The following is a 9,007-nucleotide window of genomic DNA, read 5'->3' on the forward strand; positions in this document are numbered from 1 at the left end:
AATTTGAAAAACTAACGGAGTGCATAGTCGATATAAAAAACTGGATGTCGAGTAATTTCTTACTGCTAAATTCTGAAAAAAAAACAAAAAAACAGAGGTGTTAATTATAGGACCTAAAAGCTCTGCATGTGATAACTTAGAATGCTGTCTAAGACTTGATGGCTGCTCTGTCAATTCTTCGTCATCAGTTAGGAACCTAGGTGTGCTATTTGATAGCAACCTTTCCTTAGAAAGTCACGTTTCTAGTATTTGTAAAACTTCATTTTTCCATATCAAAACTATATCTAAATTATGGCTTATGCTCTCAATGTCAAATGCAGAAATGTTAATCCATGTGTTTATGACCTCAAGGTTAGATTATTGTAATGCTTTATTGGGTGGTTGTTCTGCACACTTAATAAACAATCTCCAGTTAGTCCAAAATGCAGCAGCTAGAGTTCTTACTAGAACCAGGAAGTATGATCATATTAGTCCGGTCCTGTCAACACTGCACTGGCTCCCTATCAAACATCGTATAGATTTTAAAATCTTGCTTATTACTTATAAAGCCCTGAATGGTTTAGCACCTCAGTATTTGAACAAGCTCTTGTTACATTATAGTCCTCCACGTCCGCTGGGTTCTCAAAACTCTGGCAATTTGATAATACCTAGAATATCAAAGTCAACTGCGGGCGGCAGATCCTTCTATTATATAGCGCCTAAACTCTGGAATAACCTATCTAACATTGTTCAGGAGGCAGACACACTCTTGCACTTTAAATCTAGATTAAAGACCTATCTCTTTAACCTGGCTTACACATAACACACTAATATGCTTCTAATATCCAAATCCATTAAATGATTTTTGGGCTGCATTAATTAGGTAAACCGGAACCGGGAACACTTCCCATAACAACCGATGTACTTGCTACTTCATTTTAAGAATTGCATCTACGCTAATATTAGACTATTTCTTTCTTATTCTGAGGTCACTGTAGCCACCAGATCCAGTCTGTATCCAAGTCAGAGGGTTACTGCAGTCACCCGGATCCAGTATGTATCCAGCCCAGATGGTGGATCAGCACCTAGAAAGGACCTCTACAGTCCTGAAAGACAGCGGAGACCAGGACAACTAGAGCCCCAGAGACAGATCCCCTGTAAAGACCTTGTCTCAGACGACCACCGGGACAAGACCACAGGAAACAGATGATTCTTCTGCACAATCTGAATTTGCTGCAGCCTGGAATTGAACTGCTGGTTTCGTCTGGTCAGAGGAGAACTGCCCCCCCGACTGAGCCTGGTTTCTCCCAAGGTTTTTTCTCCATTCTGTCATCGATGGAGTTTTGGTTCCTTGCTGCTGTCACCTCTAGCTTGCTTAGTTGGGGACACTTCATTTACAGCGATATCGTTGACTTGATTGCAAATTATTGCACAGATACTATTTAAACTGAACTGAGCTGCATGATGACATCACTGAATTCAATGATGAACTGTACTCATCTGTACTGTACTTATCTTGCTGGACCTGTCTGCTGCTTTTGACACCATTAATCACCAGATTCTCCTGTCCACCCTCAGAAAGATGGGCATCTCTGGAACCGCACTCCTGTGGTTTAAGTCCTACCTTTCTGATAGATCCTTCAGGGTGTCTTGGAGGGGTTAAGTTTCTAAGTCACAACAACTTGCTACTGGGGTTCCTCAAGGCTCAGTACTTGGACCACTTCTCTTCTCCATCTACATGATGTCATTAGGATCAGTCATTCAGAAGCATGGCTTTTCTCATCACTGCTATGCTGATGACACTCAACTCTACTTCTCATTCCAACCAGACGACCCAACTGTAGTTGATCGCATTTCAGCCTGTCTGAGTGACATTTCTAGTTGAATGAATGACCATCACCTTCAGCTTAACCTTACTAAGACAGAACTGCTGGTGGTTCCAGCTAACCCATCGTTTCATCACAACTTCTCTATACAGCTGGGTTCGTCAACCATAACTCCTTCCAGGACAGCCAGAAACCTAGGAGTTGTGATGGATCATCAGTTAAGCTTCACAGACAACATTGCTTCAATGACCCGGTCCTGCAGTTTTGCCTTATACAACGTTAGGAAGGATTAGACCCTTCCTGTCAGAGCAAGCCACACAACTTCTTGTCCAAGCTCTTGTTCTCTCCAGACTGGACTATTGTAATGCTCTCCTGGCAGGCCTTTCTGCATGTACTATCAAGCCTCTGCAACTGATCCAGAATGCAGCAGACAAAAACAGCTCACGTTACACCTCTCCTCATCAGGTTACACTGGCTACCAGTAGTCGCTCGGATCAAATTCAAGGTACTGATGCTTGCCTACAAGACGACCACTGGCACGGCACCAATATACCTAAGCTCACTAGTTCAATCTTATGTGCCCTCCAGAAGTTTGCGCTCTGCAAGTGAACGACGCCTTGTGGTGCCATCCCAAAGAGGTTCAAAATCACTCTCAAGGACCTTTTCCTGGACTGTGCCCAGCTGGTGGTCTTTACTCATTTTCAAAAAACATCTAAAGACTCATCTTTTTCGCCAGCACTTAACCAACTAATATTAGCGCTTACCATTTATTTTCTTGTCTAGCATATTCTTTAAAAAAAACAAAAAAACAAACCTGGCTACATGTTCTGTACTAGACTATCTGAGACTTGTCATGGCACTTGTATACTCTTGTTGTTCTCTTATTGGTCTGATTGCTTCTATTGTTCTCATTTGTAAGTTGCTTTGGATAAAAGCGTCTGCTAAATGATTAAATGTAAATGTAAACTGCCTTTAACTGTCATTTTGCATTATTGACACACTATTTTCCTAATTAATGTTGTTCAGTTGCTTTGACGCAATCTTTTTTGTTTAAAGCGCTATATAAATAAAGGTGACTTGACTTGACTTGACTATTTTAACCAGATCCCTGATCAGCTGAGCCTGATCTGAAGAGTTTGAGCAGCACATTTCAGAGCAGATTGATTTATGAATCTGTCCTAATATAATGCAGATTCATAAAAAGGCCGTTATTGAAGAATGGAGCTGTTCAAAACCAGATTGGACTGAAGATCAAAATTCAGATGCAAAGCGGGTTCTTTGAAAATAACCTACAGCTGTTCCTTTCTAGAGACAGGCCAGGATTTTGTAATTAGAAATGCAAAAAAAAAAAAATAATAATAATAATAAATAAGATAAAAAATATATATATAATTAGCAACCAAACTGTTTTGGTGACCATTAACTTGCACTGTATGAAAAAAAAGAAGAAGAAGAAGAAGAAGAAGAAGAAGAAGGATAAAACACTGACATTTCTCAGAGTATCTTAATCTGTGTCCCGCAGAAGAGAGTGAGTAAATGATGACAGAATGCGTGTTTCTGGATGATGAATAATTAATGGAGGTTGTAACGTCTACCAGAGAGGACGAGTCTTCCCGGATTTAACAGAAGGCAAAAGAAGAAAACTCGAGGCGATCAGAAAGTTGTTCCACGAGCCTTTATAGTCATTTGCACAGCATACTCTACTCTTCTCACACACATGTGAAAGGGCGAGTACAAAACGGGAAATAAAATACCCTGGTAACTTAACAAACAGAAACAAAAGAAGTTAAACACAGTGCTGTGATAATCAGCGGTAGAGTGACCATCCCTCTCTGAGTTGCAAATTTGGCTTGCATGTTAAACAAAGAGTTAACACTGTCCACACTTCCTGACTGATCACGAACACTGGTTGACACAGGCCAATTATCTTCATTCTCCACTTGTAGGTCAGTCAAGGTCATGGTTGTAGCACCGCTATTCATTTCATCAGGCACGTCATTCCTATAGTCAACTGATGCATCTGGAACGGAACCCTCTGTGGGCACAATCTCAGCTTCGCCAGATGTGTCCCAAGTACGAAAGGGCAGCAGGTTTGCAATATGAAATACACCAGCATCTGCTTCTGTACTCACGTCTGTGAGCCTGTAGTTCACCTCGGACAGCTTTTGTGTGACGCGATATGGGCCTGTATATACCGACGCCAACTTAGCAGTGAAGTTCGCCAGATCATCTGAATGAGGATGAGTCTTCACCCTTACCAGCTCATCCACTGAGTAAGAAACAGGTCAACGTCTCCGGTTGTAGTACTTCTTCCTCTAGCATGATCATGTGCCTCTCTGATCGAAGACTCCAAGCTCGCAGGGTAAGGAATACCTGGTTCATCCATCACATCACTGTTTGGCTGAGTAATGATGTCAAGAGGAGCAGTCAATTCACGTCCGTACAACAACATGGATGGACTATGGCCGGTGCTTTTGTGTGGTGCAGTTCTCAAGGCAAAGCAAATTTGGGGCAGGGAACGATCCCATGCCATATGCTTGGTGCCGACATAAGCACGGATGGCAGTCTTCAGTGACCGATTCAAACTGTTGCATTTGCTTGGGGGTGTTACGCAATCATAAGCCTGTGTTCTGACCCCAGTTCTGACCTCACTAAGCAACTTGCTGGCGGCAACTTGGCCCATTGCTTCTCTTACCTCCACCCACTTCGAAAAGTAGTCCACAAAAACCAGGATGTACGCATTCCCATAGGGTGTGCGCGGAAGACAACTTTGGCCAATAAAATCGCATCTTGAGTCTCGCAATTTTTTTAGTCATCCCCAAGTGTCCAGCCAGTGGGTGATCATGGTAATATTCCATCAGACTCCTTTTAACGGCTGTAGGTGCATACAGCTTAAGGCGCTTCATGGGGTGAAGATTACAAGACACTTTGTTGTCCACAAAGTACCGGAGTCCATCCTGAATCACATACTGAGACAACTCCTCACTATTCCCGACATCTTGACCCTCCAACATTCACAAATGCTGTCCTGTAACTGGATCGTTGAGTTGCATTTGCTTGAGGTGCTCACGATCTGAAAAAATTACAGGGGGTATAATACGTAGATCAAGGCCCCCAATAATAGCATAATCAGGGAGAACTTCCAAAGGTGCACCGCAGGATGGGGCAGGGTTACGAGAAAGAGTGTCCGACACTTTATTACTAGTCCCAGGCCTATGGACAATATCAAAGTCAAAGTCCTGTAATCGGAGAGACCATCTAGCCAGCCGGCCAGAGAAGTTCGGGCGAGACATCAGACATCTTAAGCAGCTGTGGTCTGAATAAATTGTTTCATGAAGTCCTTCTACATATGGCCTGACGTGTTCAAGGGCCCATATGACAGCCAAACACTCCTTTTCTGGAGTAGAATATGGTCTCTCAGCCTAATGAAGCGCTCGGCTCGCGTAGGCCACTACCACATCTCTGCCACTGTCATCTCTCTGCATGAGAGCGGCAACGTCGAGTCCAACGTCGCATGCATCTGCATGGATAAAGAAAGGAAGCAAAAAGTCAGGAAATTTCAATACAGGTGCGGAAGTCAGCTTGTCCTTGAGAATATCCAGGGCAGCCTGACATTCACTTGACCACTTAAAGGGAACATCCGATCTGGTAAGGGCTTTGCATGGCGGGCATAATGAATGAATGAAGCATCTGTAATAACTGGTCAGTCCTAGAAACTGTCTGACTTGCTTAACATTAGTAGGGCTTACGAAATCAGTTACAGCCTTTACTTTGTCCTTATTGGGCCGGACACCATCCATAGTGACATTGTACCCAAGAAAAGTGAGTTCACTCCTACAGAACTGGCATTTCTCAAGCTTAACAGACAACCCCGCGGATTCCAGCCTGTTAAGAACTTCTTTCAGGTCAACAAGGTGCTGTTCAAAAGTTGGTGATGCTATCACAATATCATCCAAGTAGACGGCACAGGACTTATAGATGAGACCCGCAAGGACAGAGTTCATTAGTCTTTGGAATGTGGCGGGCGCGTTGCACAATCCAAAGGGAAAGACCCGAAACTGAAATAGCCCACAGTGGGAGATGAAAGCAGTCTTCTGTTTTGAGTTCTCCACCATCGCAACCTGCCAATAGCCTCTAGCCAGGTCAGTAGTGGAAATGAAAGCACCTCTAGCCAGAAAGTCAAGAGATTCATCAATCCTCGGGAGAGGATAGGAGTTTTTGACTGTGAGCTTATTTAGAGCACAGTAATCTACACAGAGTCTTGGTTCCCCTGACTGTTTCGGGACAATTACGACTGGAGCAGCCCAAGGACCAGAAGCAGGTTCAATTATTCCTTCCTTTAACATTTCCTTGATTTGAGATTCGATGAGTTCCTTTTAAGCAGGATAAGTGCGGTAGGGGGGAAGGTGAACTGGCCTTGCCTCACCTGTGTTGATTTCATGCTCCACAAGGGTGGTGCGTCCCAAATGTCCATTGAACAACCCATTGAAGGTTTCCAGCAGCTCAGTCAATTTGTATTTCTGTTCATTATTCAGGGGATGCTTCCTCCACTTTCATGGACAGGGTAGAAGAATTGACCCCTAAGCACAACAAATCAGGACTAGGGATCATTAGGTCTGCACCGTCAAACTCCTCAAGGGGCACTGGCTCATCTCCAAGCACCACCGTCCTGGATTGAACATGGAGTGTGACTGAAGATCTCAACATGAAATCCATTCCAAGAATAATAGGAGAAGAAAGACTTTGAAGAACAGCAAAACAATGATTGAAGCGCTGACCCATGAAACCCAAAGACAACCAGATGACACCCAGTGCCAACAACATCCTCCATATGGCAAAAAGTAGGCTGATTATTTATGGAAGCATCAGGAAAACGAGGCACAATTACCTTCTGGAGGGAGGATTGCCCCGTCTGAACGTCCTCCCTCCCCTGAAGTTTCACCTCTGATGGGTGCATGACTTTAAGAGACACTAATTGGCACTGACCTTGAAGTCATCGACGGAGCTTGAGCCACACCGTAAGGCGCTGAGCTGGCCAAGGGAGCTGGATGTGGAGTAGCAGGTCCTTTATGTTCCCGCTGTGCTAAGCGGTCCAGCATGCCTTTTTGCAGGTCAATCGAGTCATGAAGGCAATGCAGCACTGCCACCTCTGCTTTTAACATCTGGACTTGGTCCTTTAAGTCTCCAATAGAATGCTGCGACTCCCTCTGTTGTGGACTGACAGTGGGCCAGTCAGTTAGGTCAAACTGCAAGTCAGGGTGAGTAGCCATTTCGTACAAAGCGCTGTCACAATGAAGCAATGTGAATAAAAACTAGAAAAAAAAAACAGTAAATTTCCACAAATATTATAGTCAAAGCAATAATAGCTTATGTACTCCCAATGGTTTATATATATATATATATATATATATATATATATATATATATATATATATATAAAATGTTCTCAAAAAATTACATTAATTCACCCTTCCTTTTTAACTAAACCTGCTAGATACTTTGCATAAGTGTTATATAGCAATGTGACCTACATCAAGAAAAACTTGGAAAAAGATGGAGAAACACACACGATTTGCAAAGAAACTAAATTTCTGCTAGACACAATCAAATTTAACCCCACCTAGTGTCCGTAGAAGAAAACTGTAGTCCACAGGTGCTGGATTTAAATGAACAGATGGCCATGCTCCGGAAAAACTAAAATCAAATAATGTCCCACAGGCCGTTTGTCCTTAACATCCCCCCAAATCACACGTGAATAGTCCACACTGGCACTCGTTGCACAGATGTACGATTAGCGAAAAACAATGTCTTATCTGTTATATTCTGACACAGCGCAATGCAGCTCAGGTCAGTTCACATTTAACAGGTCAGTGATCCTTGGGGCAAAAATTTTGAAAAACATCCAAAAGTCAATATAAACTCACAAAGTAGTCCATGGGCGGCCAGTCCACGAAGAAAATATAAACAGTCAGCCACTGAAATGCCTTCACAATACCTGGAAATCAGGGACGCGCTGACCGCCCAGTCCACATTAACTTGAATAATGTTAAACTTTAGGAGGCCGTTACAAGGTGTAATGAGCTCTAATATCCATTAGTCTGTATAATGAGTGTATTTTACTGGTCTTTGTCTCCTGCTCTTCTCATCCTCTACTCTCTACTCAAATATTCATCTGCACAAAGTATACAAAAACAAACATGAGTCATGATGAACTATTAATCAGTTTAACATGCATTCAGTACTGCTGAACTTGACCAAAGTGTGTTGAACTGCTTTATTTTGCTCCAGTCCATCTTTATAGTTTGATATAGTGGCCAGTGATGATACTGCAGTGTTCTGTTCACTAACTTACTAAGTATTAAATTACAGTATGGTCTCACGTATGCAATACATATCTAAATGATGTTATTAAAGATGTTCTTTGCAAATGCAGAAAATAAGCCAATATGTGAAGATGTATGTTTAGCAAGCATTAAGAGAAGACAAAGTTTAGTGAGAGAGACAGCTGTGAAATGTTCTTTGGGGGAAGTCGTTGCCTAGTGGTTAGAGAATTTGATTCTTAACCCTAAGGTTGTGGGTTCGAGTCTCGGCTGGTAATACCACAACTGAGGTGTCATTGAGTAAGGCACCGAACCCCCAACTGCTCCCCGGGTGCCGCAGTATAAATGGCTGGCCACTGCTCCGGGTGTGTGTTCACTGCTGTGTGTGTGCACTTTGGATGGGTTAAATGCAGAGCACGAATTCTGAGTATGGGTCACCATACTTGGCTTTATGTCACTTCACTTTCACTTTCACTTTACTAAGAAAAAAAAGTTTATTTTATGAACTGATCACTGAAAGATTCTTTGGCGACTCAAAAATGGCTCTTCTGTGGCATTACTGCAGACAAACCCCTTTAGAAGATTTAAAGAGTTTGGAGCAAATTCCTTGGTTGTGATCAAGCTCTGTCACACACAGCATACTCTCCGTTCCCTTTTCTTTTAAATCAAGACTAGCTTACATGTTTTTAAAATGCTGTTTTGTTGTCATGATGCACACAGACAATCACTCGCACATTATGTTGAGTTACTGAGTCATTCGCTCAACCAATTCATTCAAAAACGCAGGTTCAATCAGGAACCAGACACCCATATAGGTTCTGCTTGCTTCTTAGTGCAGTTGGATTTTATGGAGAGATGCTTCTGCTGTCTATCTGTTCTTCA

This window comes from Cyprinus carpio, unplaced genomic scaffold (genome assembly GCF_018340385.1).
Source record: "Cyprinus carpio isolate SPL01 unplaced genomic scaffold, ASM1834038v1 S000006714, whole genome shotgun sequence".
Classification (NCBI taxonomy): domain Eukaryota; kingdom Metazoa; phylum Chordata; class Actinopteri; order Cypriniformes; family Cyprinidae; genus Cyprinus; species Cyprinus carpio.